Below are 21,933 nucleotides of genomic sequence, written 5' to 3' on the forward strand. Positions count from 1 at the left end.
AACCGTTTTTGCATAAATTCTGTGAAAAATTAAAACAATATGGTTTTTCTCGTACCATTTTCTACACACTAGAAGGTCATGGAATCTGCAACCCGGTGAATCTTCGTCGAGTCTATATTCGTTTGAAAGCTCTTGAAATTCCCTTTAAAATGAGCTACGACACTACTATATTCCTTTCCAGTCACATATTTTAGAAAGCTTTAAATCCAAAAAAAAATCAGAAAAAGTCATGGTCGGGAGCACTTTTTGTAATTGTTTAACGGTGACTCAAATTTTTTTTAAATTGTAAAGTATGCCAAATTGACACCACGGTCTCTACGATTAATTATCATATACCCTTAAGATATATTTTTCCACACAGCCGGCAGAAACAAAATACTTTCGTCAAAACGCTACACCCTATTATATACAGCCTTATAGCAGTAATGTACTATTATATGCCGCCTACTGGGGGACGAAAGTTGAAAAATGTAAGCCCAAGGGCCGAAAGTGACACGAAAAGCTTGGGCTTACATATCTGTCTCTTTCGGCCTGTGGGTTTACATTTTTTTCTTTCGTCCAGCAGTAGGAAGCATATAAAAGTATTTTCAAATTAATTTGGAAATTCTGCTGAAAACTTGAATATTTATATATTTATTCAATTTGATGAAATCTCACCGCCTCATGTAAAAATGGAACACAGGGAACAAATGGATTTGGCCATGTACATATTTATTTAAGATATGTGTAAGAAGAAAAATCTTCGACATACTTTTTATCCATATCATACTGCGTAACAGTCTCTTCTAATCATTATCAAAAGAAAGAACATCTGCCTGCAACTACAACATTCACTTGACACAGAAAGAACAAACGAACGTAGCGTATAGCATGTGTGTATTCACAAATCCACTCCCCTGTGAGACATAGTTTCAAATAAAAGTCAACGAGTGCAGAGATAGCGTTTCAAGGAGTAAAAGATAATGGAACATCAAAGAATTCGTTGGGTAAATGGTTATTTCAAATAAAATTTCGTTCTCATGTTAGCTTTTTAGTTATTACAGCAATGGAATGTGTGCACAGCCTGGATGTAAGTGCAGAATTTGCATTTTGATTATATCATTTTCCAGTTGGAAAATTAGCATGCTGAGCAAACGCTTATGAACTAAAGTCTTGTCATTTGAAGAAAAAATAAATTACTTTGCGTCACTAACAATCGGTTAATAATTTGGCACAACTTATATCAAATACGTGTACGAAAACCATAATGGTTGCGTTGAAAAAGAAGAAAGAATCGTACATCCATCTACAGAGATCGAAAACAAATCTGAGAAAATCAAATCTGAAACGTTTCAAGGTTTCCAACGATTCATCGCCGTTGAAATTTCAAGCCCCCCTTTCGTTAGTAGTGGATTCGTTAGCTGGTGGTGAAGTGAGGAAAATCTTTAAGAATGACCTATACCGAAATAAAAGCAGCATTTCGATGGATCTATCAAATGATTCGGAAGAAAGTGAGTATATATTCCCGATCCAGTAGTGGCAATAGAGCTTTTTGATTGAATATGGTAATGATACCGTTGACCTACTGGAGAAGTAGTTAGTGAATTCACATTATTGTTGTTCATTGCGCGTAATATGCTCCTGCAACGAGACTTTGAGAACCCACGTGAAAATGATTTATTTAATTCGAACTTAAAACTTTGAGTTTACCTCGGGAACAAAGTTGGAAATTGCATTTGAGTGGAGAAAATAGGGTTACTCACGCCGCATGTATGAGAAAGGTTTCTATATATATCCGGTGTGATTAGCTTCATTTTCTCCACTCAAAAGGCCATTAGAAAATGATGTTTGGTACGTTCGAGAGAGAAATGTCTACTTTCTCCCATCTTGTTTTGACAAGGCATTTTCTTCCCCGAGTTGTCAACTGTGTTTTAGTTTTGAAAAATGGTGTAACGAATCGATTTTTTTTTGTTCCGTGGAGAAAGACTGTTCATCACAAGGTTCATCACACTGTTAATTTAAAACGTTGGGTTCACCTCAGGAAGAAAATAAAAAAATTCCAAATCGAGCTCTTGTTGATATTACCTCTTTTGTTCACTCGGATAACTATTGAGCACGTGTTTTTTCGGTATATTAAGTGTCCACTCCACTCAACACTCAACAAAAAGTGAGAGTGCAAACTGTCAAATAAACAAAGAAAAAATTGAAAAAATTCAATTTTGTCTCTCACACGGAGTAATTTTTTGGTAAGAGGAAACTAAGCATTAGTGTCAAATATTAGTACCGTTTCGTCTGTATATTCGTTTATAAATATAGAGCAAGGATGTGGCTAATGTATATATATCTAAGGACACCACCCTGTTCTTATTTGGATATTTCGTCAGTCGAAATACGAAAAGTTTTCTATTCATTACTGGAGACTAAATTCATTACTAAGTAAATTCTAAATGTACATCAAGTGCAGCACAATTTTTATTTTTGTTTATACAGAAATAAGGTCATTGAAAAGCTCTTTGTAAATAACAGCAAAATACTTTTTTCTTCTAAGACATCTGGAATAAACCAAGAGATTTGATCAAAGACGTCCACTGCACAAGCAACCGAATGAATCCATTGTGGAAAGTACAAATATCGAAGAAATATTATCCACAGAGAAACTTTCTTTGAATGAAAGGAAAATGTAGAAAAAAATTCTAAAAATAAATTGAAGTCAACAACAAGTCTCAATTCTGGTTTTTCTTTCATTAATCCATTAAGTTTCCATTGAAAGAAATTTTATACCACAGTTGGTCGAACGGTATTCAAAAGAAAATGAATTGAACATCAGTTTACGAAAAAAGTACGCCCGAGTCCCGAGTGTACTCGTGTACTCCTCAAATTAATCTTGGACTTTTTTAATGCTCATTTTAGCAGCAAAAGAACTGCTATCGACAAATAAGTATTTCAATGTAATGTAACAACAACACGACTTGTAAAGCTGCCCCATGTCCGTTAAGCTTTCGTCCACACCTCATCCAACACTCCACATTTTCAGATAATATGTTATAGTTATTGTTTACAGAGGGGAGAAAATGGGAAATTCCTATAAGAGCGATGTTTGCGACCAGAGCGAAGCTAGCCGTTTTTCGAATTGACAGTTCTAATGAGAAAAGTTCTATTTTCTTCCCACTGTAGATAAGGTGCTGCACTTTCCAAATTAGAAATGTCATTCGACCAGTCGTCAAGAAAACGCAATTTTCTTATTGCCTATTGAGGGGAGAAAATATGGCAAAACACAACGCTAACATGAAATAGTACATTGCGTTACAAGGGAGTTACTTTCCGAGTGACGTATATAGTTTTTCATGCTTCGGGGCCGAAAATGAGGGCAATTTTTCGAATTTTCTCGGGTTTCCGGCCCTCTGCATGAAAACTCACATGTGCACCTGTTTGGGACGGTTGATTTAAGGCACTTTCGCTTGTAAGCCTCACTTCGTTCGGCCTACAATCCGCGAAATTGCCTAAAATCAATCGTCCAAAACAGGTACACAAATGACTATTACATGCTTGCTAAGCAGGGCGAAAGTAAGAAATGTCAAATTCATTACATTTCTTACTTTCGCCCTGCTTAGCAAGCATGTAATAGTATATTTCAACATACCACAATACACACAAGGTGTGTATGGATACGAGGGCGAAGCCCGAGTGAAATACACACCGCGTGTGTATTGTGGTATTTTGAAAGATATTTTTCTGTAATAGTGAGAGTGTGTTGGTGCTTTCCTTCCCAACCGTTACTTTCCCGCTCGACCGTTTACTTTCCCGCTCGACCGATTCATATCATACCTCACCAATACACTCTCACGTATACAGAAAAATTCTTTTGATATGCATACCAAAAAGGAAAAAAAAGTGAAAATCAAAGGGACGAAACAAATCAAAACCAGAAACGCGTATCATACATACATCCACCCCACATCACACATTTCATTTCCCAATTCTAACTTCCAAACGGAATCATATCAAGTTAACATTGAATAGCTAAAGTAGCATAACGGTTCTATAAATAAGCTTACAATTATCAGAAGGATATTCTGGAAGTCTGAAAAAGAAAGTTTTTCCGTCTTCTCTTCATACAATAGTATATGCCGGTGGGATTATGCTAAATAATGCGGAAAAATTATATTGGAAAAAAATCAAATAAAATAAAAAGTTTGCCGGTGTTTTTTTGTGTGTTTTCCAATTGACTTTTATTTATGTGTACGTGGTGAGATTGTAAAAAAATATACTGAATTCCACGAGGAATTTAAAATCGAAAGGTGAGTTGTGCTTCTGCTATTGAACGTTTATATCTGTTCCTTATTTTGCACACCTATCGTTTGTTGGACGTTTTTCATCGAAACTTTTTTCCCTTGTTCGATTCGATAGAATCTGGTACGTATCGGGTAGCAGTTAGTGTATGTTAGTCATGTGTGGTTCGTAAATCAATTGTCATCAACTAAATCGGAGCAACTGATGTTAGTATTTAGCGAATTTTAGGTAAAAATGTAAATGAATAAATGAACAAAATGTAATCATATCAACAGTTTCACCGTCGCATCTACTACTTCATATGATGTAAGTATTTTTCAAGAGATTGATTTCAAATCCTTTAATTACATTTCTCTGAGCATGCTCATTGCTATTATAAGACCGCGTCAGCCAAAGCTTGTCATTTCTTTCTGAAGTTGTGGGTTTTGTTTCTTCGCTGTTCATGTAAATGTTGAGCTTTTCTTGGATCTAGCGGCGTTGTATTGACGAAAGAAAACGAGGATGAAGAGGTGAATAAACCTCGAAATATTGCGAAAATCCTCGTTTTCTTTCGTCAATACAACGCTGCTAGATCCAAGAAAAGCTCAACACAACATTTATTTCTGAAGAACATAGTTATGGATAACAGAACGATAGCCTTCCGTAACAGGTAGACATCTTTTCATCCGGAATTCCCATACAGCGCAAAGCTGAAACCTCACCTGACGAGGTCAATTTAACTTTATTTTCACTTTCTTTTTCTTCAATTTATCTGATTTATTGGTTACACGACAAGGAACTACGTGTGCGGTGAACGTGGCGAACCACTGGTGATACTTAATTCTAAACTTTGTTTTATCGCATTTACTTAACATTGTTTCCCAATGTAATTGTTTACGTTTCGATTCGGGGTCTACTATATTATTTACACAAAAAATTCGACTGTTTTTACGGATCAACGGATAAATATTTTTGAAATGGATACAAAGTTCGAATTTGTTTCTTTTTCATCATTAGTTGGTAATATTTAGAGAGAAATTGCATTGCATTAAAGCATTGGAGTATCTGCTTTACCGAAATGGTTGTTATTTCACTGCTTCAAATACGACCATTTGTGCACCGAATCATATATGAATGAATGGAATGAATCTTTGAGCTACTTAAAGTTTCGGTAAACGAATAGAATTACGTTCTGTGATATTCGTAGATGGAGCTAGTAGCAGCGAAGCGATCCTTTTTGTTATATTTCTTTTGCTGCAAATAAAAAACCAAATCGCTTTCAACAGAAGTTCGTCAATTTAATTAAAATTAATGACCAACGGCATAAATATACAAATTTCAATCAGTTAAAGCAAACAATGATGACTCGTAGTCAAGCATTCGGTCCCAGTTTAAATTGTATATACTAGAAGTGAAGGAGAATCTATTCAGAAATTGATGAAAAGTTGTCGGAAAAAAATAAATTAAAAAGAAGATGGTATTTGGATTGGGATAGATGCAGTAATGCATTATTTATGATTGAGAAATGCTACCGGTATGTCTCACGATACTAGGTCCCACGTTTTGGGTGGATCAGGTCTCTTGACTAACTGATTTTCTCAATCAATTTTCTCGATTGCTCAACGCACTTCAAGCATGAGTGGTTCTCTAAACAGAGTACTGAAACTGGACAGTGTATCGAACCATTTTTGGCACTATATATGCACTGTACCCTATTTGACAGCTGTCATAAAAAGTACTTTAGCTTGTGCATTGGATTCACACCGCAAGTCCGATGCAAATTCAAAATAAAACGCACAACTAAATCAAAGGGAGTTGTATTTGTTCAACTTGTTTTTTTATGATATAAGACTGCGTGAATTGTTACAAAAATATCATAAAAGTGACTTGCTTTGTCATAAACTGCGCATTTTGTAAATTTTATTCAGAACACATTTTTAGAATAAACAAAGCGAACTTACATTTTCTAACGATTGTAAGTAATGTTGTCTGCTGTAAAAGACGTAGAAAAGATTACTTGCTTATGACCTGAATAAAAATGAAACTCGTGTGGATTAGGGCCCTCGCTTCGCTCTGACTGCAAAGTTCACACTCATTTAATATTTTTTCATACAAACAACTACCACGAAATCCCGCAAAAAATTCTTTTAGAAATATTGGAACATTTTTTCATCAAAAATAGTACTCTATTCGGCAGCTGTCACTCCAAGCACTTTCGCTTGAAGTACGTTAGTGACAAACATTTTAAAGTGTTAATCATTCGTAAGACCCATGACTTTCAGTCAATGGATCAATTGTACTGAAAACTATCTGCTGTTATAACTCCAGTCTTGTCACATAATTTTTCAATGACATTTACTCTTTGGGTTGATTAAAAATACAGTTGATTCATTAAGTAACAACTACACGACAAAGCAAGTAGTATTTCAGTAAAAGCTTTGCAAACATTACATCAAATTTTAAAAGAATTGCTAACACAGCGAACTAATGTTTTCAATTTGCGAACATTTGCCGGCGATGTTATAAAATAGTTTGATTCTGTGTTATTAATTTCAAACTCGCTTAGTGTTCGCTTATAACTTCGACATTCTATCAGATGTAATTAAAATGTAAATTCGTGTAACTTTAGAGAATCTTGAAATTAAGTTTTTAAATAGTTCGCTTCTCATAACACTGGTAATTCAATCGACTAACTGAGCTAACTGAAATGTTACAGCAATAGAAATTCATATTGAAATTCGAACAATTGGCAACAATGAGTAAAATCAAACTTAAATATTTACCACATTTCAATCAGAGAATAATCCCAAACATTCTTCATCTGCACTAAATTCAATAATTGCACAAAGTGTTATACCGAAAAATGTAAATTAATTACAACAAAATTACACTCGAAACAATCAAAGTACCAACACAACACAAACTTTAAAATCCACTCTTATATCTCCTTGCATATACAGTTACAGTATATTCTATTACCGTCCTTCACATAATCGGTTTCTCCATAAAAATCCCCTGTATAAAGTTCTTTTTTAAAAACAAAACCCGAGCCGGCACACGATTTATAGATATATAATAAAGCGTAAATACGACCACCCTAATTTTACTAAATATTTCAAACAAACGAAAACACCGACCAACCGATCCAGCACATAAAATTCAAATGTTTAACAATCATCAAACCCCCTTATAAAATCGAGATAATAATATCAACGACGAATAAATTCCGAACAGAGCGGCTTACCGGTTCAATTGCACGAGTCACACTGAATTGCGAGGGTGAAATGAAAGTTTCAACTACCCTAACTCGCTGGCACACGATATATGAAGATTTGAATTTTTTTTTTAAAATATATTTCTGAATGAAGGGGGATAAGGTTGCGCATACATGTATACAACATCATATACAAAATATTCTTCATTTATTGTGTATTTGTTTGGTGTTGAATTTTATTCTTGTCTGTCAATGTGTGTCATTACATTGTTACAATCATTTTCCGTGTTACGCAAAGTAATGTTTGGTTTCAATATAGAGTTTCTGGTTACTGTTCGGAATCAACACATCTGTAGATATCACATGGCTTGATAAAGCGCACACGCCAAAACCACGTACAGTTTACACACTTGTAACAGTGTACCCCATCAATGACGACGCGACGGTAGTATTATACACACTGCAGCAGCCCCTATATATGAGTATTGTTCGCTAATTTTTGTTTGTAGTGTGTGCATCATACTGGAATTTGAATATAGAAGGAATAAGATTGCTTATTGTTACTGAAAAAAGATATAATCGAGGAAAATTATCTACATTGCATTCAGCAGTCAATGTATTTATTTGTGTTGGTGTGTGAGGATGAAAATCGTTCCAGTTCAATTATTATTTAGGGATGAGTGTGATGCGTTTGGATCTTGTTGGGAGGTTTTGGTAATGAATTCGATGCGTTCAAATTTATTTTTGACTAGGTACAGGACGCGGTACGACAAAGTAGGTGCGAAGTCGTTAAACGGAGTAAGACCGGTGAGGTGGAAAATATTTTTTTTTGAGTAATTTGACAATGTCTTAAATGCTGTCGTAATTTGTTTGCAAACGCCTATTTAAATTGACAATCACTCTAGCGTTACGTACACGTTACCGTTGCTAAAAAAAAGGTTTACGTTCCGTTAGCAAAACCGCTAATTGAACAAGAATTTTGTATAATTTTTCCTCTTTCACAATTTCCATTTTATAATTTATTTCTCATCTAAAAGCATTTGTTTGTCGTTTCCCCTTGAACATACAAACATTCTTTGCCGTAACATGCTTTTGCTGAAATTGTTTTAAATGGGTTACAGACTTTTTTTTAGCATCAATCGTACTGTGAGGCCAAAATTCACCCAAAAACGAGATGAACGCGCATTTTTATTATGTGGAGAAAATTGATGGGTGCACTTGTTTGGTATGGAATGTTGGCACAGTTATGTTATGCTCTTGGTACAGATTCCACAATACGTTTATGTGAAACAAGAACAGGAAGCGAATATAGTGTTCTTTTGTTGATAACATCGTAAAGCAATAGTAGATTACATTAGATGCTGCGAAAGTAAATCATTGTATAAGGTACAGTGAACGTTGGACGTCAGTAAAACGTAGATACGAATTTACTTCAGCTGGTCCACTCATGCACACAAAAGTGCCTATGTGGGTGAAATAGTTACTAGAGTGGACCAGCTGAAGCAAATGCATGTCTAAATTTCACTGACGTTTACTGGTAGCAGTTTTGCGATGAAAGCAAAGTGTGTTTGTGAGCAATAGACTTCGGTAACTGGAGAATTGTAGAGAGCGAGATATTCAATTACACTTTGGAAAGCAAGTTGCTCAAAAACACATGAATGAGTCTACGAGTATCGCAACTAATTTCGGAATTAATGATTAACGTATTGTCTGCCCAAACATCAGCAAGGAATTCTCGTAAAAATGACCCGAAAATATTTTTCATTAATTTTTCATTTTCGCAGTGGCCAAACTGCCATGTAATGGTCAATTTTCGCTTGGGGCAGGTCATAAAAAAAAAGTTTTATCTGACACACTTTGTGATATGTTAAACACAAACAGCTAAGTGCACTGTTTTCATATTTACACGAGTTATGAAGTTTGATTTTATCGTCGTCATTATTTTATTTTGAATGGTTGAGGCCCGATGGAATTGCAATGTACGAGTGTTTGACTCAAATATCGAGTCGATGTGTCTCAAAAGGTCTCCAACTTTTGTTGTAGGTTCATCAGATTTACGAAAATCATTGTCCAAATCAAAAATAAATGCTAATTCTATTCGATGCATAAATTTATCTGTTACATTTTATTACGAACGACACTTGGCGACACTTTTCCTTTTGATTTGCATACCATCGGGCCCCTTGTGTATTAAATAGACAATCTAAACATCGCTGTGAATTATGCATCTTTTGGCTGAACATTTATTTCATACTTAAGATTATAACGAAATTGATCGATTTATATAGAATGCCGTAGAATAACTTGAAAATTGCATACCACTAGAGAGTATAATTGAAGAAAGTGGGGAGGTTTCAAGTTTTATGAATCGGAAAGGTGTTTTCAATGGGTGTCTGACAACCAAGTGGCTCTAAAGCTAGTTATCTTAAATGACTATCGCTTACTAATAATATTTTAGATCAAAACATTGGGGAGAGCGGTGTGACAGTGTGTTTTATATTAACCGAAAGATGAAGCATAAATGGGAGGGTAAGGGACCTAATGATAAGAGGGATACCGCGAAATGATATCGTTCTAGATGTGTTTAATGTTTATTGGTGGACTTAACCTGGCATAATGATGACTTGATCATCTGTTGCATATCTTGCAATGACATAATAGTGGGCCTTTCTATTTCCCACTATTATGTCATTGATATCTTGTATCTATAGAAGAATCGTCATGTGTGACTTTAGAAGGTTAGTGCAAAGCGTAACTTCTTTTCGGTTTTTTGGTGGCTCATTACAAACTGCCACGAGTTAGCAAGTAAATTGAACTTTCATTTTCATTTAAGATTCGCTAGTGGTTTCCATGCTAAATGATAAAGTGTTATAAGAGCATTATGTCAGTACTAAGGCGTAGAACAGATCCATTTCAGGTAGCGTTTAATTGAGTCAAATGATTCGTTGAAAAAAAAAACAATTGTGACTATTTCCCATGACCTGTAATAGACCTGTTTCAAGCCTTAACTGTCGCCATCGCCTGATCCAAAAACAAATGGATATGCAAGTTAGACTGGACGCTGTGATATTTTTTAATGTTTCGATTACTTGTCTATGGACTGGTATAACTCAAACACCCGCATGGTCTGAGCCATTTCATTCAGGCAACCTTAGTTAATCATCAAAATTGAAAATCGAATATCTCAAAATCGATCGAAGAGAAAAACAATTCTTAGTCCGCTTTCCATATATTGCAAATTAATAAATTTTGAAATAAACTTTCCTCTAAAATCCAAGGTAAAATCACATTTTCATGCCTGGTGAAAGTTCAAGATCTACTGGATCTTAAAAGACAAAGAAAGAAGAGAACAAGTCGGAATAATTCATTAAAAACAGCTGCGAGAATCAATATTCGGAAGGAAATATGTTAAACGACGCGTCGGTAATATATATCTGCAGTGGCGAGACATGTAATGGGATACTTCAAAATTAATAATCGAAGAAAGCAACCTCATAGAACTCATTGTATTTTAGTCCCTGATGAAGGAAACCAATACTCTCTCTAGCAAGGAAACTTCGGTTTGGTGCCGTCAAAATATCACCTGTTGACTAATTTCTGAGGCGTTGCATTTTTACCACCTAAACCAAAGTATAGGTTGCTAGTAGGCATGTTATTCGTTCGATTGATAAAATATCGATTATTTCCTTAGAATCGATTGTCGGTATTTTCAAAAAGTCAGTATCAATCGAATGTTTTATCGATAATCGAAAAATATCTACTGATAATCGATAAATATTGACAGATAATCGGTAAATATCGTCTGATAGTCAGTAAATATCGACTGATAATCAGTAAATATCGTCTGACAATTAGATTATCCCTAGTTGCTAGAGAGTGTATTGAGGAAACGATTTGTTCCATCGGAAAAATAAAATAATTTTCAAAACAAAACCACGTCATTCAATTATTACTAGGCCCCACCTCTTGGGTGGGTCAGGTCCCTTGACTGTTTTTTTTCTTCTACAATTCCAGTCTTAGTTTTCTAACCATTTTAAAATGAGGTGGTGTTTTTGAGATCACAAAATTAAAGTCACACGAAAAGGTGATGTCTCTTTTATTAAGAAAACATCAGTCATCACATGCTTCATTTTACTTATATTTATTTAATTTCCTGAAGAAACAAAAAGAGCTGAGTTGAAGGTCCAGCGAGCGATGTCTTACTCATAATATGAGTCTCCTATATAGTCTACTAAAAGCGCTGAACAGGTGGCGCATTTCTTGCCTACCTCTTGAAAAAAAATAACTCATGTGAATTACGGCCCTCGCTTCGCTCTGGCAAAATTCACACTAGTGCAAACACTTTAGGAACGAAAAAATTTCTTTTAAGAACACGATTTCACGCAAAAATTGTCGTATATCGCAGATTCCCAATCCAATAAAGTCCAATGTTCGAATTTAACCACATGAATTACGATACTGGTCGAAAACACTTAATATTTTCAGATCTGCGATTTTTGAAGCCTCTGAGAATTACTCGAGTTATCGTGTTATCAAGCAAGCAAGATTGTTCTAGACTTCTAGATTGTTCAACCAGACATCCAGATTCACTTACTCGTCGAATATTTATTTTTTTACAATTATAATCCAACCTTACTACTCCAATATTATCCATCTACAAACTTAAAATCGGGTAGAAATTACTGAAGTTATCACGATAACAAGGAAACGCGTCTGAGTATAATTTCTCCCATATCTTGTAACAACGATCACAAAATTATATTCACATGAAAAATCAATGTCTCTTTTATTTAGAAAACAGCAGCCATCACATGCTTCATTTTACTCAAATTTAATTTAATTTTCTGCAGAAAAAAAAGAGCCTACCTCTTGAAAAAATATAACTCGTTCAAACATTTTAGGAACGAAAAAAATTCTTTTAAGGCCCGTCATTGGGAAATGACAGGACAGTTTCCCGAAAATGTATGGAAAATTTTATCACAAAAATTCACCGAAAAAATTCAAAGAAACTCACCTCTTATGCTTTCCATTGTATTGGGGCATAGTCTCTTTAGGTCGCCAAGGCATATTTGAACACTAAAACACTTTTTACTCGATGAAAAAACAAAATTTTTTTTTTTCTTTTCTCGCGACAAAAACACATAAAATATTTCGACACAATTGTGACACTCCGCTAAGTACTATAAGTACTAAGTACTAAGTACTAAGTAATTATAAGTACTAGAATGAATGTTTGCTGTGTTCACTTCGGCGGTAAAATATTTTCATTCAAAAAAGTGTCCGATATTTTAATTGAAAGAGGTGGCATAATTAGACTTCGCGAAGTCTTCTTAGCTTACTAAAGAGAAACGAACATTTATTTACGCTCAGTTCAGTCTTACGAGAGGCTAAATTTTTAATAAATGCTCCCACTCGTTGAAATAATGTCCGCTGAGCTCTCGTAAAGCTTTAAAAAATGGTCGATGAGCATTATTAAATGTATACGCTACCCTTTGTCAATTGTTTCATGATTTTTATAATATGTCCGACACTTTTTTGAATGAAGATATTTTACCGCCGAAGTGAACACATCAAACATTCATTGCAGTACTTAGCGGAGTGTCACAGTTGTGTCGAAATATTTTCTGTGCTTTTGTTGCGACAAAACAAAAAAAAACTTTTTGTTTTTGCATCGAGTAAAAAGTGTTTAGTGTTCAAATTGGCCTTGGCGACCTAAAGAAACTATGCCCGAATACAATGGAAAGTATCAGAGGTGAGCTTCTTTGAATTTTTTCGGTGAATTTTTGTGATAAATTTTTGCATACATTTTCGGGAAACTGTCCTGTCATTTCCCAATGACGGGCCTTTTAAGAATACGGATTTCACGCACAAATTGTCGTATATCCCAGATTACTAGTCCAATTAAATTCCAATGTTCGAGTTTAACCACATGAATTATGCTACTGGTCGAAATTGATTTTTGAAGCCTCTGAGAATTACTCGAACTATCGTTTTCTCAAGCAAGCAAGCAAAAACTCTTTTGGGAAGTACTTCTTAATAGTTAGACCAGAAATCCAGAATTTCACAACTAGTCAGATAAGAAATTTTTCTGGAAATCCGTTGCAAAAATGTCGTGGTATAACAAGTTATGTTTACAATTACTCCAAACTCACTACTTCAATATCATTCTCTGTCAATTAAAACAAAAAAATTGAAAATCGGGTAAAAATTACTCAAGTTATCGCGTGGTAACAAGAGAAAGCGTCTGTGTAGAATTTCTCCCATCTCGTTGTTCGAACATTATCCATCTGCAAACTCAGCCTCAAGAGTTTCAATCTTCGTCGATTTAGACAAAATCTTTGAAAATCGGATAAGAATTATGGAAGCTATCGCGGTAACAAGTAAAAAATTCTCTTAAGAATTACTCCCATCTCATTACCCCAATATTGCCCATCTACGAACTTAACCTCATGATTTTCATTCTCCGTCGATTAAAACCAAAATTTTGAAAATCGGTAAAGAATTACTCGAGTTATCGAGTCCACAAAGAAAAGCGTCTGTGTAGAATTTCTCCCATCTCGTTGTTCTAACATTATCCATCTGCAAACTCAACCTCAAGAATTTCAATCTTCGTCGAATAATACAAAAAATTTGAAAATCTGATAGGAATTAGGGAAGTTATCGCGGTAACAAGGAATAAAATTCTCTTAAGAATTACTCCCATCTCATTACCCCAATATTGCCCATCTACGAACTTAGCCTCATGATTTTCATTCTCCGTCGATTAAAACCAAAATTTTGCAAATCGGTAAAGAGTTACTTGAGTTATCGAGTCCACAAGTGTACGGACGTTTTCTGTATTTAACGTTTTTTGCCAATGTAGAATATTTTCAAAATATCAAAGTGAACTTAGCGTTACGGACATTTAAGGGTATTTTCTTTCATAAGACCCTGACTTTCAGTCAAGGGAATAATGAATAAAGGATTTGTGTTTTATAAATGGGAACCTAATTGTATGCTCATAATGAAGGAAAACGAAAAAAAAAATCGAAAAACTTTTTTGGTGATTTGCCATATAATAGTTCTCAGTCATACAGTAAAGTGCTCGGTGAAATCATACAAATACCACAGCAGAAAAAAGACAAAAAAATATATTTTTTTAAATGTGTTTTGTTGATCATGTCTATACTTGCCGAGTGGCAAGACACCATTCATCAAGTATGTTCTGATTTATCAAAGTGATAATGAATAAGATGAAAATATTTAGTCAAGATTATAATCAATCTTATGTAAATATATGTACAGCGACTGCTACATCTCGACAATATAAATTATTGTTTAAACTTCAGCAGCCCACCAAAGAAAAAATGGCATAATGTTTCTTCATAAAAGCAAAGATTATTCGCCAAATTTTAACCAAATGCTAAAGTTAATCAAAATATTCTCTTTTACAAAAAGCCGTTCTTACCACCATGCAAAACAAACAACAAAAGAAAACAAATCCAAAAGTTCAATGTTCCACGTCAATTTAATGGAGAGCTCACTGCCTAAGGCTGAGACTCTATGTAAGCTAGAACCTCAGGAAGAAAATGAAAATAGTGTTATGTAAAGTAAGTGAGTGTTCAAAACTCAACCCGCAGATAGATTTGAGTCAATTGACTCCGACTGGATTAAATCGGTTCAAGCACGGCAGAGTAAAGCCAGACGTGAGGGCTTGATTTGACTAAGGACCTGAATTATCCAATATCCTTGCATCTATCTGTATCATTCTCATACAATGTATTAGGTCCCTCATTTGACATTTCAAAAGTGAACCGCTCGTGTCGTGGTTCAAGTCAAGCGAAGTTGAGTGAACCCCATTCGCACGGCTTAACAGTAAAAGTTGAGAGAGGCAGCTCCTTATACATCAAAGATGGCATAGCTCGCTCAGCTTACCACTGGCACAGTAACATATTTACGTAATGAAACAACACACCTCAAGTCAATAGTTGTACTCTTAATAATATGGTACATTGACAGTTTGTCACAACTGTCAAACACTGTAAAAACCATTCCATCAACGCACTTCAAGCATGATTGGTACTCTAAATAGAGTAGTGAAACTGGACAGTGTATTATACAAACGTAAAACACTGTAAAAACATTTTCAAGTAAAACAGAATACTTTCTGCAACTGACCACCATGCTTGATGTGCGTTGATTTCATACAAAAAAGTACTCTACTTGGCAGCTGTCGACTATGATCACTATGGCTTAGAGTGCGTTGAATGAAATGAATAAAACAGAAACATAATCAGTGAAAGTAGTAGTAGTAACCAGAAATTCTTCCGTTGTTGAGCCAGATTTTACAATGACATCAACGAACTTCAAGCGTGAGTGGTTCCCTAAATAGAGTACTGAAACTGAACAGTGTATCATACAAATTTTAACAGTGTTAAAAAATGTGGAAAAACTTTTCATACAAAAGTGTACTTTATTTGACAGATGTCAATCGAATCACTTTTGCTTGAAGTGCGTTGATGACATACAAGCCTTTGCTATGCTGAATAAATATACTTTATTGGTGTTTCCGAAGCAGAAACTTTGCTATAAGCAGGACATATAAGCAATATTGACACGAAAACTCGTTTCCAAAGCTTTCTTTCCATTAGCAAAATACACATCCAAAGTTGCACTACACTGGCGGTACGTACGCGTAAAACGGCGGCCTCTTCCGTTTTTATTTGAATTAGTAATGCCCCATTTCCCTTACTGTTAACGGCAAAAAATATACACTTTTCGCCAAAAAGTTCTCTGAAGTGAAATATCATCATATTCCTTGAGTGGAGAGAAAGGGGTATGATTCCGTTGAATTATCGAGACATGTATAAGGGGTATCAGGCGATGCCATAATATATCTAGTCTCCCTAAAGTTAACAAAACTTAACTGTAAATATGTCGAAAGTAAATTGCTTTTGTCTGTTATGGAGCAATTTTTTGTGTGCCATATCGCTGTCTCTCTCGGTTACCACATAATATTATTAATAACGATACGACTGAGACAGTGAGCCACTTAACTACATAATAAAATTGAGGCTGGGCTGCGATGATAATCAACATTTTAACCGTAATGCCGGCAACACCACAACAAAAAAAAATATAGAAAATAACACCTTTATCATAACTCAACAATTATCTTTTTAGCCCATTTTGTTGTTTTATTTGGAAAAGTATAATATATTTTGGTGTTTTTCTTATTTAACTAGCTTCTTTGTTTTCCTTATGGCATATATATCCGCAAGAATTTTGCTGTCGAAAAAAAGGCGCAATAAGGAAAACAAATGAGTTTCAGGTGAATATAAATTGAAAAACTTTTACCGTTGTTTCACGACGTTTTCTTTTTTGAAATATAAATGACGGTGTATGTGCGAACGTGTGTGTGCTCCAGCGTTTAGATAAGAATATGAAAATCGAAGCAAATATTTTCTTTATTTTTTCCTTGACTGTTGTTGTGTTATACATAAATTAATTGTTCGCAGTGTATGGAAATAATAAATGACTTTATAAAGGGGAGCGATAGGCGAGACAGAAGCCCCGGTTCGGTGATGTTGCTTTGGGTATTACACTGTTGGTATTATACTATACATATACCTGGAATTTAATGTAAAATATACCCTTCGTCTATACGGTTATATCGGTATTGTGGGGTGCGCAATATGTAGACAGTCTAGTGAAAAATGTATTGTTCTCGCTTTAAGGGACTGATATATTGGAGATTTTTCAAGTTTTGATGCTGGTTGTTATTATTTTCAATAATTATAAAAAGGCACAGCTTGAGCTCGTTATTGAAACAAGAAATATTCCCCGTTTTAATTGCATCAACTTTGCTGAATGCTTTTCAGTTCTATTCAAACGAATGGTTGAGGCGGTATTGTATTTGAATTTCGGCGAGCTTGAATTTATCAACAACAATACCTAAAAGTCTATGACGGATTTATCCTATCGTTGATTCTCTTTGAACTAAATTGACTGAATAGGCATATTTTCCACTCGTGCAGCGATTTTATTTTGCTGCTGCACAAATTAAAACGTTCGAATAGATTAGCCGGCTGAAACAGAAAATCAATAAAATGTGTACCGTGGTGGTGTTGCGAGATATTTAGGTTCTGTGAAATACGCATCGAAGAACAACGATGGCTAAACATTGTTCAACTAAATGACGCATGTTCATAATACACAACAATTATTAGATTTAATCAGAATTAGAATCACAGCTTACTACGGGAACAGTGATAACATTCAGCTATAATGAAAAGGTCTCATAAGGACAACAATAATCCACGAGAGTGGTAAAAGATGGACATATAGCTCCTAATCGTCAATTAGTTGTTAAGGCAGATTATTACTTGAGAGTAAGCCATTCACGCCGTAAGTGTGCCTAAAATTTGAATTTTAAGTGAACGATTCGATGAAAAAGTGAACCGAAAAGTAAATTTCAACACTTCATTGTATGAAAATGATGCTACGTTAAAAAGACCTCCGCACTTTCCATTTTGAATTTCGACCGCACTTACGGCATGAATTCAAATTGCACTGTTTTCCAATAGATTCGAGTTGATGTCACAGGTCACATTTCTCACATTTCCATAAAATCTATAAACCAAAATAAGAAAACATAGCTAACGCCGACCCGTACGAAACACCTATTCGTATCAAAAGCCTTTAATGTGAAACTCTTCATTTCTCTTACTTCATTTTCTTCTCTGCTGAAAAACTATTCTCCCTTTAAAATCACTTACATTATCCACTCTTTGCCTTGTTATCATATACAACTAAATTGCCGGAGGCAATATAGACAGCCCCGTACGAAGACAAATTTCATAAATTCCTATTTAAACAGCTATATACCGCTATATTTAACTATATTTCACTATAAATAAACATTTCACAGATAAATATATGCTATTATATAGCTCTATATGCCTGTATATAGCTCAATATAGCAGTATATATAGGTATATATAGATGTCCGTATATGTAATCCCTGAAACCCCACACACATAACAAATTATTTCCATGTTAACAGAAACTCTCTAAGTATCATTTTTCCCAAGATATTTCTATTTTACTAAAATCCAATATGGCCGCCGGCAGCCATTTTATTAGGAGACCGGAAATAGTACCGACGCTTTACATTCGTTAATACCTTTCAAAAAAAAAAAATTCATGAAATTCGGTCAAAATTTACTCGAGATATTGTCAAAATACACCACGTTCACTGTACTTCCGAGTAGCCAGATAAGAGCTCACTCCAAGAGACCTAGCTCACGCTCCGGAGAACATAATTTCATTAAAAAAAAATCCCTGATTGGTACGGTCAATACCTATCTAATAAAGCTAAAACAGACGAAATATGTTCAAATGTGGCCGACCTACAAGCAAAAACTGCTTGCCGCCCTTGCCTGTTCCACACCAAGGGGTCTAACTCACGAGTCGGTCATCCGATTTCCATAAACTTTTTTTTTTGTCGATCGGTATTGTAAATACCTTTTATTTGACGTATCACTTACAAGTTTAACGTTACAATGTCCGGAGATATCTTCGAAAAACCGTAAAGCACTTATTGGGCCACACCTCGGGAGGGGTCGATCCACAATCACTCATCTTCGAACTTAGCCTGTCTTTTGACGGACATTTTTTTTTTTTCGCGGATTTGGCATCTCTAGACAACCACAATAGGTTTCCCCTTACTCAGGGAGTCCAATTCGACGTGTTACAAACGTATGCGTAAACCTATAAGACCCCAGTACTTCGTACGGGTCTAAAAAGATTCCCGAAAAATCAGTCATAACTTCATTGGCATGAGCGTTAAAACTTAAAACTCATTTACTACCTACCCTATGTGAAAGTTGACCGTTACATAGCAAATGTAATTTTACTCGTTTGGTTGCTGCCCTTCTTGTCATAGGCTCGGGCTGAACCCACTTGGCATAATGAAAAGTTCCAAACAAGGACGTAATCTACTATTCCATAAGTCCATCAAATTAATATTAATGAAGCTTTCAACATACCTGATTGTTTACCTTTCTTCGGGCGATAATAAAGTTAAATTTTCCAAGTTTGTTAGCACAATGCTGCTCTTTCAAATCCACTTAATTTTTCGATATCTTGCACTTCTCATAAAAGTTTTATAATTAATTATTGAGCTTTGTTTGATACACTGTTTATGTAATACTAGTGGAATATCTCCGGCTTCGCTGGGGATAAATATCACGCATCAATAAGACTTTTACGCGTCAAAAATAAAATTTTACCCAAAATGTAATGTCACGCATCAAAAATTTTCACGCATTACAGTAATTTTTCCCTGTTTAAGGAATTCACGCGTCAAATGACGCATGAAAATGAAACTTTTTTTTCGCAAGTTTTTCGTTTTCTCCGTTTCATCAGTAGTTGGTAGTAGTTTTCCATATGCACTGAGAAAAATGAATACGTCTGACACGTATAAAGTGTGGTAAGGAAATTATACGCCAGATACGTATGCGTGCTAACGTACGACACGTATTGTATAAAATACGAGTGACTATGTATGGAAATACGTGTCGTGTGTAAGTACGCATACGTGACTGGTGTAGAACTTCCATACCATACTTTAGACGTGTCAGACGTAATCTTTTTTCTCAGTGTGAGCTGCTATAGAGAGACAATCAAACATTAAATTTTATATTTGATGATGGTATACACACCCCATCCTCATTCATAGTTGGGTTGGTATTTAACACATTTTCTGGTTTCCAAACGCTATAATGGTGCAATGTGGAGCGTCAAAAACATGTGTCGAAAGACTAAACATTTTAAAATTTCTGACGAGATTTCTTCGGATTTTTTTCCACTTTCATGCCGGATATTGAATTTCTAAAAATTTCAATATTGCTTGTTTTCTGACTCCCTATTACCCACTTCACTCTATCCATTAGCTACCAGATTAAATAAGAAACTTATACATAGTTCAATTTGTACAAACTCTATTTACAATAAACTGAACGGAAAATGCAAAAAGCTTTTTCTTTATATACATACCAACCGCATTTTCGTTGGATTATAAAATGTGCATTTTACGTACAATACGTTATGATGAACATTTCGGAATAATCATTTGAATAGAGCTCCGATTATAATGCAACAAGGAAACGTCTAGTGGTGATGAAACTTTCATAAAGACACCTTTTGTGCATCGTATTTGAGCTTATGTCGGCTTAAAAGGTTACTACATACCCATACCATGATGAATGAAATGATTTCTAGGTATTTTGGGATAATATACGAGAATAAAATCATTACTAACAGTTTAGAGACTAAATGAAATGGCCGTGCATGTAGCGGACAAGCTAGCGGGATATAAAAGTATTCGAAGGCTTCAGCTCATTATTTCACTGATATAGTAAACCATTCACCATTCTTGCACTGAAATGAACCGCACGTTTAATTTTCCTAAATAATAAGCATTATTCACTGCGTACCACTTGTAGCTTTTATTTTATTTTAATTTTAGAATAGTTGCAAAAAGTTGTTATGATCTTTCAGGACTAGTCTTCAAAGTTGGAGACCGAAGTTAAGTTGGAGTTAAACCGAATTGAACAAATTAGGTAATGCTGGTGAATTAACTATGCAACACTGTTACATTATAACCTTTTTTGCAATAAACAAAAATTTGTGGTTTTTATCGAAAAACATGAATTTTTTACCGCACTAAAAATCAGTTATAAAGGTAGCGCTGAGATGAGTTTTTAATTTATTAAAATGAAAGCAAAATAAAATGATCGAGTCTGGTTTTTGACATTTGAATTTTGAATTTCAATTGTCAAAAACCAGACTCGAACATTTTATTTTGCTTTTACCTTATTATAAGTTATTGGTTTGCCATGGGAAAAAATAGGAAATTCGAACATTTTCTCGAGTTGGAATTTCCTATTTCTTCTCGAGGTGAACACAAAATTTTTCATCCATGGGCTCCATGCGTCACATCAGTTTGTTTCACCATTTTCAAAACCAAAACTACGTGACACTTGCAAATAGAAAAAATCAAATTGAATGGTAAGATCAAAATGTCATGACTCACCTCACTTGCAAATGTGCTGGACCAAGACTAAGAATTGTGCTGGACTAAGAGTTGCAAGTAGTCAGGGGGCGGATGCCATTGACGAAATAAATAAATAAATTATAAAGTTCATTATGACTTATTATTTTGCAAACGATCTAGTAAGCTATTCTCAAAATGCAACTAGAAACTGTAAACTGATTGACACGGACAGTGTTACCAATCAGCCCACTCACTTTAAGTCACTCAAAAGAGTAACATATAAAAGAAATTATAAACTGATGTCGTGTCAAGTGTTTCCAATCAATCACACATAATTCATAACACCGTGCATTGCAATGTGAAACTATGTCCAAGGTCTTTAATTTGTGCTAGGTGAAGTCCTTTTTCACCAAGCGATCAGCAGCCTTCCAAT

At 34.9% G+C, this 21,933-nt stretch overlaps 1 protein-coding gene and 1 long non-coding RNA gene across 2 annotated transcripts in view; one reads left to right on the forward strand and one right to left on the reverse strand.

Annotated features, from left to right (window-relative positions):
- The window catches only part of LOC119070127, an 84,902-nt gene extending 77,402 nt beyond the window's left edge, over window positions 1-7,500 (reverse strand). Inside the window, exon 1 of the mRNA XM_037174451.1 lies at window positions 7,032-7,500. The gene's annotated coding sequence lies outside the window, so the exon portion shown is untranslated. The remainder of the gene's footprint in view (window positions 1-7,031) is intronic.
- LOC119070775 lies at window positions 1,121-2,702 on the forward strand. Its single transcript, XR_005086549.1, has 2 exons — window positions 1,121-1,490; window positions 2,528-2,702. It is a non-coding gene; the product is annotated as an uncharacterized LOC119070775 (long non-coding RNA).
- Window positions 7,501-21,933: the final 14,433 nt, after the last annotated feature.

Source organism: Bradysia coprophila, chromosome II, assembly GCF_014529535.1.
Source record: "Bradysia coprophila strain Holo2 chromosome II, BU_Bcop_v1, whole genome shotgun sequence".
Taxonomy (NCBI): Eukaryota; Metazoa; Arthropoda; class Insecta; order Diptera; family Sciaridae; genus Bradysia; species Bradysia coprophila.